The sequence below is a fragment of the Aedes aegypti genome, chromosome 2 (genome assembly GCF_002204515.2).
Source record: "Aedes aegypti strain LVP_AGWG chromosome 2, AaegL5.0 Primary Assembly, whole genome shotgun sequence".
In the NCBI taxonomy this organism is placed as follows: Eukaryota; Metazoa; Arthropoda; class Insecta; order Diptera; family Culicidae; genus Aedes; species Aedes aegypti.
Window position 1 is genome coordinate 60733527 of NC_035108.1, and position 24645 is coordinate 60758171.

At 36.3% G+C, this 24645-nt stretch overlaps 1 long non-coding RNA gene across 1 annotated transcript; it reads left to right on the top strand.

Moving 5' to 3' along the window:
* Positions 1-295: 295 nt before the first annotated feature.
* On the top strand, positions 296-686 carry LOC110675278. Its single transcript, XR_002499328.1, has 3 exons — positions 296-371; positions 451-516; positions 581-686. It is a non-coding gene; the product is annotated as an uncharacterized LOC110675278 (long non-coding RNA).
* The last annotated feature ends 23959 nt before the right edge of the window (positions 687-24645 follow it).

Below are 24645 nucleotides of genomic sequence, written 5' to 3' on the forward strand. Positions count from 1 at the left end.
CGATTGAGAGGATTGATGAATTCAAAAAAACGGCTCTAATGGAACATGCAATTGATAATGATCATCGATTCGATCTATCGAAAACAAGAATCCTTGACCAAGACAGCCGATTACAAGCGTTGCAAATCCTTGAAATGTGTCACATTTTCTGTGACACCAAAACGGTCAATTTCAGGACCGATACAAGTAATTTGAGCGTTGTGTATTCAGGTTTTCTGCACTCAATCACAAATTGAGTGGACAACAGAATACTATTACTTTATGTTTAATGTGTTCTTGTCCTTTTCATCTGTTCCACACAATCTCCCTGAGTTGGCCACTCATTGACATTTTGTTTTAAAACTGTTTAGATGTGCTCGGGTGAAAGCTGTGTAAGTTTGTGCTCCGTTAAAATGATACAAAGCTAATGTGAATTATATCATTATGTCCGAAATTTATTTGTAATTCCAGTGTAATGTTGTTAGCCGTTCGTTCCATGTTTGTTCAAATCCACTTGACTTAAAAGCAATTAACGATGTAAGTAATTTTAATTATTGTTCGGACTTGACTTTAACAATACCATAATTTTGTAAAATTGTAGTTTGCCCTGAAGATGAGCAAATAAATGCTCGAAACGTCGGCTTTAATCAAAACAATTGTTTTATTAAGAAACCCGAGGACCGATAATACGCCAAGAAATCTTGAAAAGCAGTCTCGACGGTCGACATCCCACCAAATTAATCAAAAATGGTCATTTGTTCTACAAATGTAAACAAAAACCAATCTATCTCTTTTGCAACCCACCCTCGCCCCACAATCCATGGAAAACAATCAATCTACCGACAGTTTCCAGCTTCAAGGATTTCGATTAAAACTGTTGTCATTATGTCATTCTCCGGAATTCCGCCCTTGCTGACCTCAAAAATACCGTCCGTCCCAACTTTCCATTAGAGGAGAATCACTTTAAAAAGCGAAACCTCAAATGAACTCTGCCGAGCAGTTGCAGTTCTGTACTTCTGTTGTGCTGGCAGGAACATGAAATAAGTAAAAGCATCGAATGCAACAGATTGCTGTTGTTGTCATAGTTGGCTGCTGCTGGCTTCAGTGACGATGGCAGCAGCCTTCAAAGCCAAAGCCGGACCCATTCTGTGTTCCCCGATTTGCTTTTCCTAGCCCAAGCAGGAGCAGTCTAATCCCGAGAAGAAAGGAATAGTCAACCAGTGACAAGTTTCGCTATTTGTATATAATAAAAGAGGGAATGTTTTGACATTTATTTGTTTAAAATAAGCGCGAAAATAATAACTAACTATGTTCAAGAAACAATAAAGTAGAGGCAATAAACAATAAACAATTTTGATTTGCCATTCATCTCTACCCGGGTAGGAATCGCAGCGAGACCTAGAGGAGAGAATAGGAGGCTGTAAAAAGGGGGTTGCTTGGTGTGTTCAATGTTACATGTTACGGTGGCAAAGCACAACGATGATAAAAGCCCAGGGAACGGGAATGGCGGCGAGATGGGTGTTTTGTGGTGAAATCGGAGGAAACATAAATTCTGGCACTGACAATTTTACAGCAATTTTCCACCCTTCGATTCACACTCCTGGTGATGGTTTGCTCTCGGTGAAGGAGTGTTTAGGGTGAGTTTAGGAATGTTTGGCAGATCGGCGATAAGACTAGAACTGTTGATCTTATCGGAGTTCATCTATTACAGAATATTATTAGTTCGCACTGTTGCTGAGACCAACTTTCGTGATCGAAACTATTTTATTCTTCTTCCTGGTGCTACATTTAATTCGGGATAGAGTCTACTTCTCAGCTTAGTGTTCTAAAGAGTAGTTCCACAGTAATTAACAAACGTTTAAAAGGGCATATTCTGTAAAATCAATGCAATTTTAAGTCTGAAAAGGTGAAATTTGGTGGGATTTGAACCAGAGATCAGCATAATCTTGCTTAACCCGTATAGGCCTGAGTGAAAGCAAAAACACTGAAACCCTCACCGCTTAGCGAATTCTTAACGGATTCAAATGATTTTTTGTCAGTATACTGGCTCACATATCTAGTTTCTAGAGGTGGCCAGAGGATCTCGGAAATATTCCTGTGGCCGGAGTTATCCCGGTGGGTTGCTGGGTCAAGTCGGGTAAAAAAGGGCCATTTTTTGGGACATACCAAGTAACCTTTATTTATTTGCAATGACAAACATTTTAATTTGCATAAATCATTAAGATCTGATATTCAACATTGAAAATGAAGAGTTTAGCAGCGTTTAAAATATACCGGATGTGGCCATTCGGGCGTAATGCCCGGAAGAACCGGTTGTAGATTTGTTGGATACTAAACCGTTTCAATTCTCGAAAAGTAGAACTCAAACATAAATGTGCACTAAAATGCCTTCCCATAAGCTTTGCACAGATGTTCAGATACAAATTGGCCACTTTATCGTAAGTTTGAGGCGTCCCGGGACCCGAAAATGATCATTTGTAGGATTAATCAAATGTAAGACTCATAGTTATCCAATTCATTCGTTTCTCAAAGGTTCACACAGATGCAATTTTCTTAAAATTTCGCCATATAGTGGCCACATTATAGCCGATTCCGGAAATTATCTGTGACATGAAATTTGCTTACCATCAGGGGCACAAACGCACAGTACCCTTCTCAGCCGACCTGAGTGTTTCGGAGAGGATTGAGGCTGCAAACAAGAACAAGCTCTGCCGGAATTGTTTGTGTCCTGGTTATTTTGCCAGAACTTGAAAGAAAGGGACATGACAACAGTGCAATCAGAAGCATCACAGTACTGCACACTGAACAGCCTAGATCCTCCGTTACACCCACGCAGTCAAGACCTCTGACAGTCAACCAACAATCTAGACATCGAAGAAGGGAAGCACCTCGTCAGTCAGATGTATGATCTGCTCCAATTGGCAGGATTCTCATTGCGATGCGATAGTGGAATTATAACAGCAAAGAATTGCTGTCAGCGGTACCGGAGGGTTTGAGAGACGAACGATCGATCCTGGAACAGGATTCATCGAGTGGTCCAGTAAAAACGTTAGGTTTAACCTGGGAGCGTAGCACGCATTGTTTCCGATTCAGTTCGCTAGCGTGGAATGAGTCCCCAGTCCGGTTAGAGTTGTCTTCGGCACTGCTTCTAGCACACTTGTACGAGAAAGTCGCCAAGAACATCACCGTTACTACCAAATGTCGTTTTTGGACCGACTCGATCATTGTCGTATGCTGGCTTTCATCGTTGCCTTCGTTGTGGAAGCAGTTCTTGGCAAATCGCGTCTCCGAAATCCAGCATATCCAGCATATAAAGGGTAGTGCATGGAACCACGTCGCCAGTGAAGACATCCATGCGGATATCAATTCTCGAGGCATGAGTCCTGCGCGTCTTCTGTACGAGTCTCGTTGGTTTCACGGGCCGAAATGGTTGATGTAGGAGGAACATTACTGGCCCAGCTCGTCAAAAATCAACGAGGGGATTCGCTATGGCAGCCCTGGAGAAAAAGTCCATCGTCGCAGCTTTCTAGGCTGTTCCCCCAAGTGAAATATTTGGACTTCGATCGTCGCTAGTAGATTTAGTTCGATTGACTGTTTACATCCGACGGCTCGATGAGCTTGCTAAGCTTTTTGCAAGCAATTCACCGAAGTGGTTCTACTTACGACAGACGATCGAAGACCGAATCGAGTTCCGGTTCATTCTAGCCCGCTCATCGAACTTCGGTGGACTGTGGGAATCAGCGGTGAAGTCGTTCAAAACCCAGTTCAAGCGAACGATTGGCACGCGCAGTCTGGAACACGACAACCTGCTCACGGTGCCAGGCAGAGTCAGCCTTGAATTCCAGACTGCTGACCTGATCTTGGCAAAGTTCCGGAAAACAGACTTTCGGCTTGGCAAAGAATGATGGATTCAAATCAGAGGTTGTGGAAGAAATGGTCGGAACAGTATCTGTCCAACCTTCACAACCGTCGAAATGGCGTCCTTAAGGAGAACAACTACCTCACTTTTCATCTTGGTGCATTTTTCATGTCAAAATTCAACCTATCTGAAACTTTTAAACCAATAGTTTTCACACAACTTTTTCAATAGTTATCAAAAATTGAGGTAATTTGTAGTTTGTCACAGACAAAATGAGAAGAATCGGTTGAGAAACGGCGGAGATATAGCTCACTGAACTTGACCATTTTGTATGGGAAAACGACTTTGATGCATTTTATAAGTCCGATACATTTCCTCAGCTATATGATATTTTTTCAGGAAATGGGCTATTTTACATTCCTTTATCATTAACAGAGGTAAAATGGGATATCATTTTTATCTCACATTTCAAATAAACACTCAAGCTTTCAAAGCTGCCTTAGCTCACATAGGCTATTTGTTATGTACAGACCTCTGCAAGTTGTGTGTCATGGCGCACTTACTGTCTAAATTTTAAGAAATCGATAGAACCGGTCTGCAAAAATAAGAAAAAAGGTGTAAACCCCACTCAGTGCCGTCGGTGCCAAAAGTGGGGTCATGGTACAAAAAATTGTCGCATGGATGCTAAATGCATGATTTGCGGAGGTTCTTTTCACGCTAAGGACGACTGTCCTGTGAAAGAAGATACCAGAAAATTTCAATGCGCCAATTGCAAGGGCCCTCACAAAGCTAACTTTTGGGAATGCATTTCACGCAAAAGAGTCGTTGAGGCTCGTGCCAAGCAGATGAAGGATAATATCCGTTACGATAACGGTCGTTTCCGGAATTTGCCTGGTAGAGTATCGAACAATGCTCATTTTTCAGTTAACGATCGCTTGATTAGGAATCATACCCACCAGGAAGAACATAATCATGCTTACTCACAAACAAATTTTAATCCGTCGGGTAGCCGTTCGAATCTTCCAATTTCGAATGTATCTACCCACGGTAAATCCTTTGCCGATATCGTAGCAGGTAATTTGAACTCTTCCCCTATTCGTTCCATGAGTACCCATTCTACTTGTTTCAAATCAAATGGAAAAAACCCTACCGCCACAGGTAACTCCTACCCCGCTTCTTCGTCTACCGAAAATTCCAATGGGAAATCATCAGATGATATGTCTGCCTCTGATTTTAATTTTCTAACTGAACAATTGAATCTAATGATTGATGCAATGTTCAAAGCCACCACTATGACTGAAGCAGTCCAAGTAGGTGTAAAATTTACAAATAAAATTGTTATTGGATTACGTTTTTCTAATGGATCCAAATAATAATTTAAATATTTTAAATTGGAATGCTCGTTCTCTGAATGGTAAAGAGGACGAGCTGTTTAATTTTCTTACAGCTAATAAAGTGCATATAGCAGTTATTACCGAAACTTATTTAAAACCTGGATCCAAATTTAAAAAAGATCCTAACTTTTTTGTTTATCGTAATGATCGACTTGATGGGGCATGTGGGGGAGTTGCAATCATCATTCATAGGCGTATAAAACATCAACTGTTTTCGTCATTTGAAACTAAAGTTTTTGAAACTTTAGGTGTTTCTGTTGAAACACAGTTTGGTAAATATACTTTCATAGCTGCCTATTTGCCTTTTCAATGCTCTGGACAGCAAGTTAATTTGCTCCAAACTGACTTGCGTAAATTGACTCGCAATAAATCAAAATTTTTTGTCATTGGTGACTTTAATGCCAAACATCGGTCATGGAATAATTCTCAAAGTAATTCCAACGGCAGAATTTTATTTGATGAGTGCTCTTCAGGATATTTCTCAATTCAATACCCTGATAGCCCTACATGTTTTTCCTCTTCTAGAAATCCATCTACGATTGACTTGGTCTTAACCGACTCTAGTCATCTTTGTAGCCAATTAGTTACTCATGCTGATTTTGATTCTGATCATGTCCCTGTTACATTTCAAATATCGCATGAAGCGATTCTCAATCCTATCAGCTCCACTTTCAATTATTTACGAGCCGACTGGAATATATATGAAACGTATGTTGACTCTAATCTTGATGTTAACATTTCTTTAGAAACTAAAATTGATATTGACAATGCTCTTGAAACTTTAACAAATTCCATTGTTGAAGCCAGGAACATTGCAATTCCAAAATGTGAAGTAAAATTTGAATCCGTGATTATAGACGATGATCTTAAACTCTTGATCCGTCTTAAAAACGTGAGGAGAAGGCAATTTCAACGCACTCGTGATCCTGCTATGAAAATTATATGGTAGGATTTGCAGAAAGAAATCAAGAAACGTTTTGCAGATTTAAGAAACAAAAATTTTGAAAATAAAATTTCTCAATTGGACCCCGGCTCTAAGCCCTTTTGGAAATTATCTAAAATCTTGAAAAAACCTCAGAAGCCTATACCGGCATTGAAAGAGGAAAACAAATTATTACTAACTAATTGCGAAAAAGCTCAAAAACTTGCTATGCAGTTTGAAAGTGCTCACAATTTTAATTTAGGACTTACTAGTCCAATTGAAAATGAAGTTACTCAGGAGTTCGAAAATATTCTCAATCAAGAGAACGTTTTCGAAAATGCCTGGGAGACTGATTTGGAAGAAGTGAGAACTATTATTAAAAAATTCAAAAATATGAAAGCTCCTGGCGATGATGGAATTTTCTACATCCTCATCAAGAAACTTCCAGAAAGTAGCTTATCATTTTTAGTTGATATATTTTACAAATGTTTTCAATTAGCATATTTTCCTGACAAATGGAAAAATGCTAAGGTTGTTCCAATTTTAAAACCAGACAAAAATCCTGCAGAAGCTTCTAGCTATCGTCCAATCAGTTTGCTTTCCTCCATCAGTAAACTTTTTGAAAAGGTTATTTTGAACAGAATGATGGCCCACATCAACGAAAATTCAATTTTTGCCAATGAACAGTTCGGATTCCGCCATGGACACTCGACCACTCATCAACTTTTACGTGTTACAAATTTGATCCGTTCCAACAAATCTGAAGGCTACTCTACTGGTCTTGCTCTTCTAGACATAGAAAAAGCATTCGACAGTGTTTGGCATGAAGGTTTGATTGTAAAATTGAAAAATTTTAATTTTCCAACATACATTGTTAGAATAATTCAAAGTTATCTGTCAAATCGTACACTTCAGGTTAATTATCAGAACTCCAGATCTGAAAGACTTCCTGTAAGAGCTGGTGTTCCCCAAGGCAGCATCTTGGGACCAATATTATACAATATTTTCACATCTGACTTACCTGAGTTACCTCAGGGATGTCAAAAATCTTTGTTTGCGGATGACACAGGCCTCTCCGCCAAAGGACGAAGCCTGCGTGTCATCTGTAGTCGATTGCAAAAAAGTTTGGATATTTTTTCTTCATACTTGCAAAAATGGAAGATTTCTCCTAATGCTTCCAAAACTCAACTAATAATATTCCCACATAAACCAAAAGCTCTTTATTTGAAACCTTCAAGTAGACATGTTGTCACGATGAGAGGGGTTCCAATAAATTGGTCAGATGAAGTTAAGTATCTAGGACTCATGCTAGATAAGAATTTAACTTTCAAAAATCACATTGAGGGCATTCAAGCCAAATGTAACAAATATGTAAAATGTCTCTATCCCCTTATTAATAGAAAATCAAAACTTTGTCTTAAGAACAAGCTTTTGATATTCAAACAAATTTTCAGGCCAGCCATGTTGTATGCTGTACCAATATGGACTAGCTGTTGTAATACCAGGAAGAAAGCTCTGCAGAGAATTCAAAATAAAATTTTGAAAATGATTCTGAGGCTTCCTCCCTGGTATAGTACCAATGAGTTACATAGGATATCCAATGTTGAAACATTGGAACAAATGTCAAATAAAATAATCAATAATTTCAGGCAAAAATCGTTACAATCTTCTATTGCCACGATTAATGCGTTATATGATTAGGTTAAGTTAGGTTAAGTATATTAAAAACTTTTTTTTTTCTCTTATAAGCAGGTGAAATCAACTCACCTGTAAAAAATCTGAACTGCTACGGCAAATGAAATGTAATATGTTGTTAACAAAATGTTAATAATATCTTAGATTTGTTTTACCAAATTAGGATGATAGTGTTGTCTAATAACACAGAACACCTAGATATAAGAAATAATGAATGTAATGTTTGGAATGATACTAATAAAGAAATTAAAAAAAAAAAAAAAAAAAAGAAAAAAGGTGTAAGGTAGAAGCCAGGGTTTTGGCTATACCATCATTGGCGTAGCTCGGATTTTTTTCCTGGAGAGGAGGAGTCTTCCCAAAATTGTCTTCATTATCACTAAACGAGGATTTTTTCCACAAATTCTTCAGAGAATTCATCAATCGTTTTCCAACTTTGCCTTTGAGGATCTTAATTCACATAATAATATTCAGGACTTCCTGCAAAACAGCAATGAATGATTCTCCTAGGTGTTATCCTAAGCATTCGTTCCTCAATTTCACATGCAATAAAACAGGATTCAATTGGGAAAATGTTCTTAGCGATTTCTCAGGGAAGTTCTCCGCAAATCTATCTACATTTTGTTTTTACATAAACTTCTCTAAATGTTTTTTTTTAGATTTCTTTCAAAATCAATTCGATGTGGCTTTCCGTATTCCTCAAAAACTTACTCAAAAGTTATACTTTTAAAATTTCTTCAAAAATGCCTACCTAAAATATTTAAAAAAAAATCATGCATTTCTGTAACTTTTTTAGCGAAATACGTTCAGATCTTCCGGGGACTTCGTCTTCTTCTTCTTGGCGTTACGTCCTCACTGGGACAGAGCCTGCTTCTCAGCTTAGGGTTCAATGAACACTTCCACAGTTATTAACCCCTCTACGGCAGCTACACTTTTTACCTCAAGAAAAAAATCAAATCGCGTTAACTTTTTTGTTTCTCGGTATTTTTGCACCATTTTTCCACAAGTTCTCAAAAAACTCTGCTAGTTTTTGAATCCGTGTCGATATTGATGATTGGTTATTTGGTTTTAAAGATATTTCAATGTTCCTTGGGGGACCGACCATTTCCATATAAAATATCTAAGGCGGCCATTTTGTTTTACGTCAACTTATCGAAAAAATAAAATGTGGGCTATACAATGCCATGGAATAAGAAACTGCTCTGAAAAAATCATACAAATTGGTTAAGTATTCAAGGAAATATCTAAAAATTACGATATGAGGTTTTTTGAAGTTTTCAATATTTTTATTTGGTCAGCTTGGTATCAGTAACATAAATGCTTATTACTCAAAGACCGCTGCACCAAATTGCTTCATTTTTTCACAACATACTCTCATTAATGTATTGTTCCGAAGAGTGAATATCCGCATACGATAAAAATTCTGTAGCCTGAGATATATACATGGGTTATGGTTACGCGGAGGTCCCTAAAGGAATTTCGGAATATCTCTGGATCCTGATGACCAAAACTTATCGCGATTTGATTTTTTTGCGGTAAAAAATTCAAGCTGCCGGTAGAGGGGTTAACTAAGAGCTTTCTTTGCCAAAGTTGCCATTTACGCAATCGTACATCGTGTGGCAGGTATCTTTGTACCTCTATGCCCAGCAAATTCAAGGAAATTTCCATAACGAAAACATCCTGGACCGACCGGAAATCGAACCCAGACTCCTTCAGCGTGGTTTTGCTTTGTTACCGCGGACTCTAACCACTCGGCTAAGGAAAGCTTTCGGGAACTCTTACACGAAAATATTCTAAAATTTTCCGAGAGATTTGTTGAGGAGTTTTTTTTTTGTACTATTGTTTCTTCTGAGATATCGTCCTAGGATTCTGCCGAAGAATTCATTAGAGACTCATCAAACTATTATCCACAGATTCTTGAGGGGGTTTTTAAAGAATTTTTTTCAAAAGATTTGAGATTTTACAATTCAGTATTGAACTTGAGATTCTCCCATAATTGTCATTATATCCAAAAATCTATCCACTCTCCATTTATGGTTAAAAAACTGTTCAAAGAACACTTTATTTTTTTAAGAATATCTTTACAAATAACTCTACGATGCATACCAATTTTATATCAGTTTTCTAGAGTAACACATGCAAAATGAATTGGAAGAAGCTTTAAAGAAATTTGTTGGATAATTTCAGCTTACCGTTTTGTCTCAAATTTAGAAAATAAGTCATATTCCGAACAGTGAGGATTTCAAAGTAAAAAGTTGAAATATTCAAGATTTTTAAATGTTGTGTACATGAATTGTTAAATTATTAATCATCCTATGCAGCAATTTTGAAGTGGTCGGAATATGATAAAAAACGGTAAACTGAATTTGAAATTTTCGGTCAGAAAATTCAAGAATTCACCGCATAATTTATGAGAATTTTTGACAAAAATCCTCATAAAAAGATTAAGTGCTTGTAGGATTTACCACAACAATTTTTGTTTTTTTTTTTTTATAATGGGCAATTATTGGCGTTAAAACGGATGGATTTTTACTGAAAGTATTTGTAACATCTAAAGTAGAAAATGTTTTGCATGAACTCCGAAGTTTCATGATACTATGGCGAACAGATTATAAACCAGATGGATCCATTTTTTTTCCTATTTGCGGATAATTAAAACAAACTTTTTTGCAGGGACTATTTTTCACTATTGTGGTAGAACTGTTGAAGGTAAACGCGAAAATATTTGCGGTATTTTTTTAAGACTATTAATATTAACAAAGATGTAGGATTTAACTTAAATTAAATCTTGAAAGAATTTTTTGCATTACTTTGAACATTTGTTGAGGAATTCTTGATGAACTTTCAGAAATAAGAAACCATATGTAATGGAATTCTACGATTAACATAATCTCCTAGAATTAATTTTATTTTGTTTTTTAGAATATTAAAAGATTTTTGAACGAAGTTCTTCATGCGAAGGAAGGAGAAACAACAAAATGTTGAAGCATGTAGGAACAATAGATGTACAATGGAACAATGACAACATAAGTGATTACTTATAATGTTTGCTTCAGAGGTAAACAATTACAGCAGTGGTTCTCAACCCTCTCGCGGACCCCTAAATATGGGTGTCCTTAGAATCAATGTTTATGGAAATACCGAATCTTTCAAAATGATTTACTCATCCGGGCGTCATGCGGTTGACCATCGCCAGGAGCACCACGCTGTTGCTGAGAACGAAAAGCGATGATTTCTCAACTGTGTTGTACAAAATACACAATGCGAACATTGAAGTGTTATTTGATGTCCTGGAGAGGTATTCCTACTAATCATGTCTGTAATTCAAAACAGATCTTAAGAAATCGTCAATGTAAGAATAATGCTGTGATCTTTCGGAGGAGTCCACTAAGAATTGGGTCAATAATCTACCTAGTATTTTTCCAATAATATGTCAAGAAACTTGAATTGTCTGAAACTTAATAAAAATAAACGCTTGGAAACAACATATATTGTGACCAAATATGAGCTCAGCAGTTCAAAAAACCTTGTCGAAGTGAATCAGAAGTGCGAAGAATAAAATACATCACATGCAAACGTTCCTAATTCCGCTAATAAATCGTCAAAAATATTCCCAGGAGTTAATTGCAGATTTCGTGGGATCCTTAGGCCCCAAGCACAATGTGAACGGCAACGCGGTACAACGGCAAAACGGCATGCCCATCTTGATCTACACTTTACTTATCAATCCCATGTTGACTAAATCCTTTTCAACATTGACTTGACAAGTAGAGTGTAGCTCAAGATGGGCATGCCGTTTTGCCGTTGTACCGCGCTGCCGCTCACATTGTGCTTGGGGCTTTAGAAGCCAACTACCCTCCGTTTGGAGAGTTATCAAAAAAATCGTCAGGAAATTTCAAAAAATATTGGATATATTCAGTAGGCTGGCAAAATCTACCAAGAATAAAGTTAGAAATATTCCTGAAATTTTCTATGGATACCTCCCGGAATAATCATTGTTTTTAATTTTCAATATCTCACTGGATCGAATTTGAATGAATTTGAATAATTATAGCTGACATGCAATCATTTACTGATAGGATCACATTGATGGAATTTCCCAGTATTTTCACAGTTGGAAGGATCAGATCAAACATTTGCTACTCGGTTATAATGTTATAATTTATAATTTAATTCCAGAGTATGAAATCAGCCAGTTTTAATAAAACTTTTTCTAAAGAAATATTTTAATCTTTACATATATCTCTATGAAAATGTTTTTCCACGTTTCCGAATGTTATTCCACATATTGCTTTACCGCTATGCTAGTTTCGAAAGCAAAAGTACTCTTGGAGTTTTTAACCAAATTCCACTGAAGAATCAAAAGCAAAGGAAATTTTGAAAACACTTTTCGTAAATAATACAATAATAATCCGGGGATTTGAAACAGAATTTCCTGTAAAAAAACATAGAAGAATTTCTGACGAAATTGGTTTTGTTTTTTTTTTTGGAAATATTTCTGAAGAATTTTTGACGAACTTCGCAAGATAATTTGTAATAAATTTTTTGGGAAAACTTTTTGAAGGAAATCACAAAGGAATTTCTAATAGCACTATCAGCGAAATATCTCAGAACAAAAAATTGACAGAATCAATGACTTTTTGGAGGAATTGCCTGGGAAGGTTAAGTAATTTTTCTTATTGGAATCTGGAAACATATTCTGTAATCAATTTGTGAATAAAAAGTAGATAAACAACGACGAATCCAGAAGGTGGCCAAAGCTGGAAGGATAAGATGGGCAAGGCATGTTGCAGGACAACAAATTCAACTCCAGGAATTCTACATAATATAGAAGACCAACCTTTGCAGCTTTTTCTTAGCAGTTTACGTCCAAACATTCTGAAGTCACCTTAGATTTCAAATCTTTTCCGCTACCATCAACATACACGCAATCCAATGGCTCTCTATTTCACGATTTGGTTTTGTAAATTCAGTAGAAGCGCGTGCTATACTGATTGCTCTCCAAATTCAATGGAGCTGCACAATGGGCATCCGATCCGAGCTTCGGGGGGAGGCAAATGGGGAGGTTTGGATTTGGGATCTAGGGATGGGTGATATTTTATGAATATCGAATCGAAAGCGTGTTGCACATTTCCGCGATTACCGGGACGAAACTGGAAACGGAATTGGGAGGATAAACGTTTTGCCATTGTAACCGGGGTACAATGCCATCATTCAGGAGATGGAGAAATCAGCGACGATGGTATTTGTAGGGGAGCTTTGAACCAACGAAATTGTTACACCATGTAGATTCGTTTTGTGTGGGGGGATGCGTTGGCGACGGCGGCGGCAATGTAATAAAGTGATGTTTTTGTCTCGTCGTTTTGTCTAACGCTGGTTATTTTGCTTGTTGGATGCATGTTGAATGAGAACAAAATTGTCGCGCTGTCAATGGTTTTGTGGCATTTTGACTCTGCTAGAATGTGTTATTCGGAGACAATGGTTGATGGGAGTTTTTCGTTGTTATGTCCTGATGGAATATATGGAATGGCATATTTTGATGGATTCCTCTCGATATTTTTCGTTAATTGATGGATTCATGAGGATAAGGAGATTGAAAAAAAAATAATTAAATAATTCATAGCACCGCAAGCGACTATTTGTGTAAATTATTTTAATTGCTAGAGGATTCATGATGCAAGAATCCAGTGTTCTAGATTTGCGAACCTCCGAATTAGTTTATACAGCAAGAGAGTTTAGTACTTAAACAATGTTGCCTTTGGAGTCCGTTTGTATGAAATTATGCATTTATGTAATTCATGTAACCCACGAAGAAGTTTACTATGCATATCATTGATTGTTTTGGATCTTAATCAGGCTACAATGTATGCAAGTTAAGATTTTCTAATAATTCCTCAAAGTTTAGGATTATACATGCGCAAATGGACATCTATTTACCATTTCTTTACGATATTTAATATTATGAGGATGTATTTCATCAAACGGTAGGTTAAACTCAACAATTGGTCCAGCTCAAGTGTAGTAGTTCTCTGGCCGTATACTGCTTGCAAAATATATCAAGCAATCAGTGTTTGCGCTAGTAGTACTTGTAGATTTCTGGATGTTCTTGGATGATTCAGAGATTCTGTTGTATTGATCTAGATACACAGTTAAATTCATTAAACCTTGATGGGCATTTCTTTTTTAAACGAAAACTTAAGTCGACTTAAGTTAGTTTACAAACTTATATCAATATGAAAAATTAATTTAAGTTTAAACGGCTACATGAAACGTGGCTATAGTGTACATTATAACAATTTCGTTAAAAATCGTCAAACCCAGTTTACTTTCAAAAGAACAGTATTTAACTTCCCCGTCCGACGTTCATTGCTCTCAAGGGTGTACTTACGATAAACTGATTTTGACACCTACCTCATCACTTTCAACCTTCATTATTCAGAACTCTTCATTTCTCTTGAATAACAAACACTTTTGCCGCTTTCTAAGTGCCTTCACACAGCAAGCATTCCGTACCGTCCCAAAGTGTAAACTCTATCCAGTCACGAACTCCTTTTAGCGTGGCATGGGGCAGCTCAATGAAGCGATAAACGGCCAATACGGCAGCATCGTGTTCCGTCATGCCATCATAATTACGGTGAAAACTTTCGTTCAAGTTTCATTCTGTCTCGAGCGTTTCACCCATCGCTGCCACCAGCCGAGCGAAATCTTCTACATTCAGTGACATTAATTCGACACGGGACCGCACGCCAAACATGGCACATAGGAGTAACTGGACCAACTTCCTGGCCACAAGTCGAAATATTGTTTTCTGCAGATAACATTAGAAACATGATAAAACACAATTGAAAATGTATTGTTCAGGTGAAGTTAAACATCAAGGGCACGTGTTAGATAAAAATTTAACTTTCAAAAATCACACTGAGGGTATTCAAGACAAATGTAACCCACTTATAGAAAGAAAATCAAATCTTCCTTTAAGAAGTGGGTTGAAATAGTCTATTGGGTATCATCATTCTTGTTAGTGTTTGTCTGATTACTTATTGTCTGTCTATCTACATGGTTTGTTTTGATTTTTGTTTTGAGTGTATGCAAAATTCCTGCAAATGTCGTACTTAAACTATCACTGTCGCTTCGTTTGTTTACCGTTTTGTCCGTGTTGATGATATGGCAAACTTCCAAAACGGGGAGAGCAGAGTATCGCCTATGGCAATCTAATATCTCCACTCGATCCAAAATTAAACGATTGTGAAACACCTTAGATGTCTTTTCGTCTTGTTTGCATTGTATTTCATCAACATTTTCTGTTGTGAAAGGTTTTGCAATGAAATATCCAAAAACAAATTAGGGTAACTTACGTATTGTCGGCAGCCTAAGCAGCTGAACTTTTAAGAGGGCAATTTTACGCAACAATAGAGCACAACTATTAGCAGCAGACCCCTTAACTACACTTGAGCACTCTTCATTTGTTAATTATTATACACAAAACACTATTTTATTCTCTTAATCTTCTATTTTTCCTCACCAAAGTCACGAGGCACTTGTTCTTTTATCGGCAATGCAATTACTATTGTCGGCAACAAAAATGTTCACTTCAGCAATCCAAAACTGCGCAAAAACTAGTTTATGTATTGGTAACATTTCGTATTTGTTGACAAATCCTCAAATTAAACGTCACTCATTATGTTCTACTCGATGAAAGGGCCAATGCAGAAAAATACAGACTACACTGAGAACAGAATTGCTGTTATAAATAGAATAGCAGAGAATCAAATTGAATACATAACGCCACTAAATTTATACAGACTAAGGCACCGTCCACAAATTACGTAACGCTCTAGGAGAGAGGGGAGGAGACTCAAACGTTGCGGCTCAAACACAAAATTTATTTTTTTCATGTAAAGACCGTTGCGGAGGGGGGAATGTTCAAAAATGGTACATTTTAACGTTATGTCATAAATGGACGCTGCCTAATTTCGTTTTCATTTATTTTACCGTAAGGCGGGGTGACATTGGTCCATTAGGGTGGCTTTGGGCCAATATTTTTACAGCAAGATAATGCCAGAACAATGAAAACAATATGTTGAGCTTAAAGAATTCGTGATAAATAGCCAATACATGATCATACATTAGTTTTTTGACGTTCCTGCTAGTCATAAGATGCATCGAAAGAGGCGGTCAATGTCACCTCCTAGGCCCAATGTCACCCCGCACGGCGGTATCAAATATTTTTTGTACCGTAATTTCGGGTGAAATTGATCACTTTTCACGGTTTTTATTGTCTGATTTCTATAATGTTGACAATGCCAAACAACTGAATGCAGGAAAACAAGTATGAAGGTGAGCCTCATTGACTCAAGTATCGAAATTTTCTAACTAATGTAATTTTAGTGCTAAAAAATATGTCTATATTTGAAAAATCGGGAGATCTCATTTCAGGGTGAAATTGATCACTTATCAATGCCATTATTGTTAGTTTTCAAAACAACTTTACATACTGAATTTGAGCTCCCTGAATCCGAATATGCTTGCCAAATTCTTAACAATACAATATTTATAGAAATAATGAATGTTCAAATTTCAAGAATAACGCAGAAAACGCCTAAATGTATGCAATTTCCTACGGAATTTCCTGATATATACCTGATATATATTTCCTGATAAATTCAATTATTTCAACCAAATCAACGAACTGGTACGAGGTTTGGTTATGAAATCTAGTTTGGGTAAAATTCAAGTAAAAAGTTATGAACAAAAATGATTTTAAACGAGTTTTTTCATACAAATTTGTGTACTTTATGTTAAAAAATTCGTAACTCTTTTACAAAATTTTTAACATTTTTCATGTCTTCTACAAAGTTGTTAAACATCTTAAAACGCGTGTTTTTGCTGAACATCGTACCTCTCTATCTCTTAAGGAAAAATAATTTTCAGTCGAGTTCGTTTTCATAAGGCTTATTTGTTTGATAGTAAAAACCCACGCAAAGACGCTTGTAGACAAAAGTTTTTATCAACTGCCGAATGGGAAGATATGGTACTTTCATGATTTGTAAGAGTTGTCTGCGCCATTTTACGCCGAAACCAGTTATAGAGGCCTAAACTACCCCTTGAAAAAAGACTGATTCATAAATAACTTTGTTATATCAAAAGATAGGGTGATGATATGTTCAGCAAAAACACGGATTTTTTCATGACAAACAACTTTGTAGAAACCACAAAAAATGTTAAAAATCTTGGAAAAAAGTTAAGACAAAAAATACGATTTTCACGGCCATTCACATACAACGGCATACATCTCAAAAAGTATAAAAGATAGGAAAATCGTGCCTTGGACAAAGTTGTTTCAAATTGCCAATTCTACAACTTTGCCGAAGACACCATATGTCTATCTAAATGTTTTGAAAAAATAGTTTTCCTATCTCACTGCTAGATGGATTGATCACAGAACATTTTTCGTCAAAAGTTGCGTTTTAATAAACCAAGAAACTTCTCCGAACAAACTATATCGCTAAAATCAACGGTTTGGGCGCTATTCAAAAAGCGCATGAAATCGAGAAAATAAAACAGTGCTCCGCGCAAGATTTTGAAATTTCACATTATTATAATAGAAATGAACATTTTTGAACGCAAAAACTTCACAACACACAATTTGGACATACTTACGACAAACAACGTTCATTCACTGCAGGTTACATTGATATTTGTGCTCCATTAGGAAGAAATAAAATCGAGTGACACAGTAGGGTGGGGCTTATTTCCAAAAATCTTCCGTAGTCAGGATTTACAAAGTGGAAAATGATCATCGGTTCCAAAATAACATCCTGTGAAAAAATGACAATTTTTGGTGAAGGTTTAGAGGTGGCGCAAATGGCGTATGTGCAGTTTTCCCATTTTAGTGAACTCTGAAAAATTTTGGTATGCTTTTCAGCTTACTTTGGTGATTTTAAGACCCTTAAGGGCAAAAAATCACCTTAAAATTGCAATATCTCCACTCCTTTAGATGATATTTGACAAAATATATTTTATGCATGCGATTTTTGGCCCTTGAATAGGATACACTGGCTGATTACTATGAACCCGAATAAGCACATGAATAGCTGGGGAGAATTCCTATGCTAGTAGAATGGAACAAAGAGCAAAGAAGAATGAGAGAAAATTGAAATTGGCGAGAAATAACCGAAGTTATGGTGACTTCACTGAAGGCCATTTTTTATAACTTGAAAATTCACCTTCAAGACGCATGCGCCACCCCTAAATTGTTAATAGGATAAGAGATAGAATTTAAGTAAAGTACATAATATTAAAATTAAAGTCTGTGTGACCTGTAGTCAAAGACGGTGAATAAATAAATATTTAAATTTTAATATTTATGGCTCAAACTTTGCGGTTTCTCTTCTTATATGATTTGAATTCATAAGAGCACACGAATTTTCGGTTTTGAGAACATTTGGAAAATAAGCCGCACCCTAGTGTCTATGCGCAAAAAATCGCTTAAGGGGGCAGGATCCGTCATTGATTTCTGAATTTTCAAAAGCAGTTTTTTCGTTCAGAGTCAAGCAAATTTGCAGGAAAATGTGTTCACTGTATTCTATTCTCCAACCGAAACACAGTGAACACATTTTCATCGAATAATTATTAGTTTTGAACAGAAAAACTGCTTTTGAAGTTTCGATGATGACGATGATTACGATAACGGAGCGTTGAACGTTAAAGGTAACGCAAAATTCAAAATTCTAAGGCTATTTTAACATTTTTTTTTTCACGTTCATATTATTCTCAGTGGATGAGAAAATCAGAAAAGGCCCTTTGCAAATCAATACACTAATGACTTGACACAAAAACATCATCCTCTGATTGCCTGTAGAACAACAGGAGTGTTGCCAAAATAGTTTACCTATTGTAAGACGTATATTTTATATGTTTCTCAGTATATTGATGTTTATGCGCTACAATCTTCAGATAAGGAAATAATTAAAAGGCTCAATTATTACCAATGCATGCTTTGTTGCCTAATTCCAATGCATTAATTAGTTGTGTTCGATTTTGTCAATGAATTTAAATTGTGAAAAAAAAAATACACAGCAATTGAATACGGTTTTCTGGCAACCTATTCCCGTAATAAAAAGTGATTGCCGAGGAACGCGAAGTGCATTAATTTTAATTTGTGATTTAAAGCATGAAAGTTCAGTATATTTGAGTGATTTATAAACAAATCAAAAGTTTAATAGTGCATGAGTGATCGGTGCGTAGCTTGTGTGACAAATTGGTATTGGAGCGGAGAATTGGACCTTTCAAAGTGGTGAGTTTTTCATAAGCTGTTCTTGTATTCGGCAGCTCACGCATGACGATAATTTCGTAAGCATTTATTTCATTCAATAATAAAACCCATGTTATATAATATTTTTGTGAAAGATGATGTTAACATGGAAGATTGTAGTTCAAGGAACATATTGAGTACATTGAAGGTAACTCTTGTTCCGTAGAAAAATCTTAACAAGGACGATAAGTTAGTGCTGCCGAAAATACCCTCAGGATGCCGAAGCCATCATTTACCCTATTTGAAGTACACGATGACCCAATGCTATCCCATTTATAGGGTGCCGTGGTGAATGTTTTTAGTTTTTTAGACAGTTGTTCATGTATCATCAAAGAACACACTATATTAAAAGTTTATTGGAGTTAAATTGCGATAGTTATTTTATAAATAATTCGTACACATCCTTGTTGCCCATTTTCACCCCAACGACAGTATACGAAAGGATGAAATTGTGTGCATTTGCGTTTGCAAATTTTAACAGTTCGATGTCTTTGTCCATATTTTTGACTGAACATTCAATCTACTGACGCGCAAAAGCATTTTCAACAGTTACTTAATGATGACCTTGAACATAATTCATGTTTTCATATCAATGTATAAATTTAATCGTTGGGCTCAGCTGACAGCAAGCCCATCAGAGCTGAATTTTTAATATATGCTTAGCGTCATTTACTTAAAACTCTTCATCATTATTTCGCCAACCAAAATACTTACAATTGATTTTAAGTTCAATATAGTGATTGAAAGCAAAAAGTTGTAATTTTTTTTATTATTCTACAAGAAATTACGCATTGAGTATCATACCAGCGTATCTACAATGAACTTTGTCTTTTCATAGGTAACATTTCTTTTTTTTCACTTAATATAAGCTGTTATAACCACCATATTGTTGAAACCTTTTTTCAAATTTTCTTAGCCCCAACAGCTTCTAAACTTCTTATAAAACTTCATTAAACCTGAAATGGCACACGCTACAAAAGAATGTCAAGACTTTCTTTTAAATCCGTTCCCCAAACTTCTTAGTTCTGTAGCACATGATTACATCTACCGAGTTCAACTAGCATTCTAAACTCATGCGGCCTGCTTAAATACTGATTGAAGCTAGCGACAAGGCATATAATTAAACAAATATCAACCAACAAGTTGTATACAAATCAACATTATTTTCTACAATATTTTAAACCACAATGATGTCTGCCGACTCATAATAAATAATAACTTCTAACAATATTCTATTGCATGACAGCATATTTCCTTGCACTCACGTTAAATTCCAAAGAAAGTTTGCAACTTTTACACAGATGCAGAAAACGGTAAGAGAAGGGAATTATTTTTTCATGTTCACTACCCACACTTTTATGGATCACTAGGGCGGTTCAAAATTCAAAAAAGTTTAAAGATCTAATCTACCATATCTTCATTACAATCCTCACAATAAAAATAGAACAAAATTAGCTCAAAGGATTTGGTTCTCCAGAAACATCCTTTATTATAATTTCAATAATGAGTTTTCACTTTGAGATGATATGTTTGTACTTATATTACAGTACTAACGTGTGTGGATCATTTTCCAAATGTCTCCATAGTAATTTATATACAAACCTTACTTATTTTTGAGCTACCTCTAAATAATCATCGAAAAAGCTGAAAATTTCACTATTTATATGTAAGGATGGTAAGAAAAATATGAGAGACTGAACTTAAGAACATTTTCAAATTTTGAACTTCCCTAATGGGTCACTATTCCACAATTACAAGTCATTCTATTAAACATACAATACAAATGGGAATGATACATAATAGTGGGTGACTTATGGTAGGGTATCCATTGTAGCTCAGCTGTTTTTTCACTAGAGAGGGAAGTTGTAGTGAGCATGGTACAAATATGCCACGTACCACATCTGGTTATATAATTTTACGAGAAAGATATATGCAATATCTATTTTCTTGGTTTGATTACAAAATAATTAGGTACCGCTTGCTTTTTCATTATCCAAATTGACATTATGATATTGGATAACCACAAGCTTATTTCATTCTTAAATCATATATCAGACAGTATCAGGTATCAGAAAGGCGGCTCAAGTGGCACGTTCCCCTACATATGGGAGATTTGTGCCTTGCCATATTATAGCCTATATCATCATTTACCTGAAAGGGATGGGAAGGATAAGGGATGGGATGGGGAAGGAAGAGGAATCGGGACAGGAAAATAATGAACACCCATGTAGGATGAAAGTTTCCAAAATGAAACAAAAACGAAAAGAAATCTATCTGCACATTGAGCAAATTAATTTCTTGTTTAGGCAGCTGTAGGGTTTTGTTCTTCTTCGTCGTAAGCGCTACTATTCGTCGTATCAAACTTTAAATGTTCCACTACGGCGGATATTCAAACTTACCTGCAACATAGATTCATTATCCAACTGTAATTTTGTGAAAGCTGTTATGGTTTGTACACTTGTACACCAAAAATGCAATAAAACTACTGTATTTTGGTAAATAACTTCAGTTCAATCATCCATTTTGCACTTTTTTACCGAAATCGCATGGACGAACACGATTTGGGAGAAATGCTTAGCGATCGACTGTGGCACACCACTTTCCAACACAAGTTTCTTCCCGCCCCCGTGGGTGACTTACTTCGCCGGGCACTTATTTTCACTATGGAAAACCTTCGTACTTCTTCACTGAAGGATTTCATTCCAATCACACGCCGTAAAATTTTAATAAATCACCAAATTTTACGAAATTTTCTCAACCGCCGCGTACAATTAAGAATGTAAACAAAGTTCAATCCGTCGTACTGAGAAAAAAAAGCTTGTGTGCATCAATGTGTGCGCGACGCTCGACGTAAAAATACGATTCCTTTGATTGTGTTGTTTTCGCTGTACTGTGAGCAAATGCCATAATTGTACGGTCAAAAGGAATTGTGTTCATATGTTCGGACTGAATTTTGATGACGAACAATTAATTTTAAAGGAAATTAGTATATTCCATCATGCTGAAGGAATGGAGGGAGATGCCCGTAGATCTATATATTCTAGTAAAACATTTTATTATAGCGTTGATATGTTGTGTTTTAACCACTCAATACACACAGTGAGCCGTAAGTTGTGAGACGAATCTGGAAACTGGTTGCGACGGAGTTGAAAACGATACGACGGATTGAGAATACGGTAAGATGCATTTTCTTTGCATTATTTCCCAAAAGAGATCAAGATTTATCAAAATGTTATTGTACAATGCTAAAGCCGTTTTGAGAAAGAATCGTTTGGCATCGGTTTGTATCAGCATCATTAACTGCAATACTGGGAAAATTTCAGCTCTCACTGATCAATGCTTAATACGATGGTTACTAGCACATCACCCTACTGCATGTTTGCTTTAAAAGCTTTATTAGGAACCTGTAGTTCAATTGAAAGCGCAAACAAGGTTGTTATTTGCGTTTTAATAGAAGAGATTTCAAATCAATGGCCAAATCAATTTGCTGTTTTAACTGATTTTTTCTGCACATATGGTTTGCAAGAAACCTTCCGAAACCCGTAGTTCAATTTAAAACCATGTTTTTTAAGGAGATTGTAAGAACGATCATCAATATTGTAGATAATCAAACGATTATCTGCAGTTATAGACTTCGTTCTCAGCTTTCTCCATTGACAAATTCCTAATATTGGATTTTGAAAATAAAGTCTCTTCAGAACATCGGTATCGCATAAACTTTCATTTAAAATTAAAGGAATGATTAAGCATACCTTGTTCTGATGGAGACCAAATGTTTCTATTAAAAACTTGCATCCATCCACCGCTTTCTCGTTTATTGCATTTAGCTTCTCTATTAGCCATTCATGGATTTGCTTCGTTCTCTGGTGAAAACCAGAGTTTCCCGAAACGAAGCCCATAGCCATTGAAGCTAGGAATAATCGAGTTTGCTGGTGTCTGGTATAAAAAGTTATTTAAGTCGAACATCAGTTCGTCTTTAAGCTCTTTTGTGAAAAAGCCGTTTTTCATGCTTATCTGAAAGCGATAATCATGAAATAACGAAGCATGATGACCATCTTCATATGTGCCAGAGTCCACTACAGCATCCATTGCGTTAACCTTGTCTGCCATATTGGATGGCGTGGCAGCAGTGCTTCCAATGCCTTGCTCAATAGTGGTTGATGAGGTCTTACCAACTTGTTCAGCATTTGCAGCAGAAGTTTGTGATATTGCTACCACAACTTCATTGTTAACGTCAGCAGCGGACAACAAAGCTTTTGGACTAGCTTGACTTGCAGCCATTGTTCCGAAAAAAGCAATAATTTCCTGAAAGAGCGGAAAATAATAAAATCCAACTGACTTTGAAGGGAGTCGAGATAAGAAAGAAAGGTCGATAGGTACGACGCACTTTCTGAAGCCCAATCCGATTGTATTAGTGAGCAGTTACCATTTAGGTCTCTGAAATGAGAGATATTCTCAGATATCACAAGTGATCAAGCCAAGCATAGCGCTCAATACAATTATATATTAGGGTATGTGTGCCGTTCTTGGCAAATTAGGCTCCACTCCAAACAACCACCAAAACCTATTCCGTTTCCCTGTTGAACCCCCCTTTTTTCATTTCAATTGCAACATATCTTGGAGATTTTGCAACTGAATGATGAAGAAGAACGATCCAAAATACAAAACGCACAAATTTGAAAATGGTCTAAAACAAGCACTAAGTTCTCCAAAATCGACACATCTGCCCTATAAGATACAATTAAATTTATTTATCATTGGATCTCTCACAATGAGAGATTGAAAGATATAACTATCTAGTTGCTCATATGAGACTAACCGCACAAATGTGCGAAGAGAAAAACGAGTACTCTTTAAAGTCAATCTAATGATTATTGTGTGACAAAAACGCACCCATCCACACAAATGTGTAAGAGTATTTTTATCCATGATGAATATACATCGGGATCAGGTTTGGCAACCCTGATTTAGAAAATTTCCAGTACTTTTATACACAGACGAGTTCATCTATCTCAGAGAGCTGGAAATTTTCATGTGGCTACACTAGAGTAGTCTCTACAGATGTGTGACTTCTCCGGAGTAGTCTAGAGAAGAACATTCATAGGAAATACCAAGAACGTTCGTACAGTAGGGTAAATATACCCAATTTGGACAAACTCAACTCATTTTACTTGTTCAGCCTTAACATTATGATACTCCCTACTTCAAATAGTTTTGAATGCTTCGTGCACAGGGCCTTAACAAACAAAACAATTTAAAATTTGGATGGGAGTCTCGTAATTTTGAGGCAGAACAAATGTTTAACACCGAGCTGTCGTAAACTGATGAGCACAAGTCCCTCAACAACTAGTGATGTACATCGCTATTGGGCTCATAGGAAAACATTTCACTGTAATCATGTCCAGAGTTTTTGGATAACTTGTTCTACAGGTGATTTTATAACGAATATCGTTGATATAAGGCAAAACTCCCTGCCTTTCTAGAA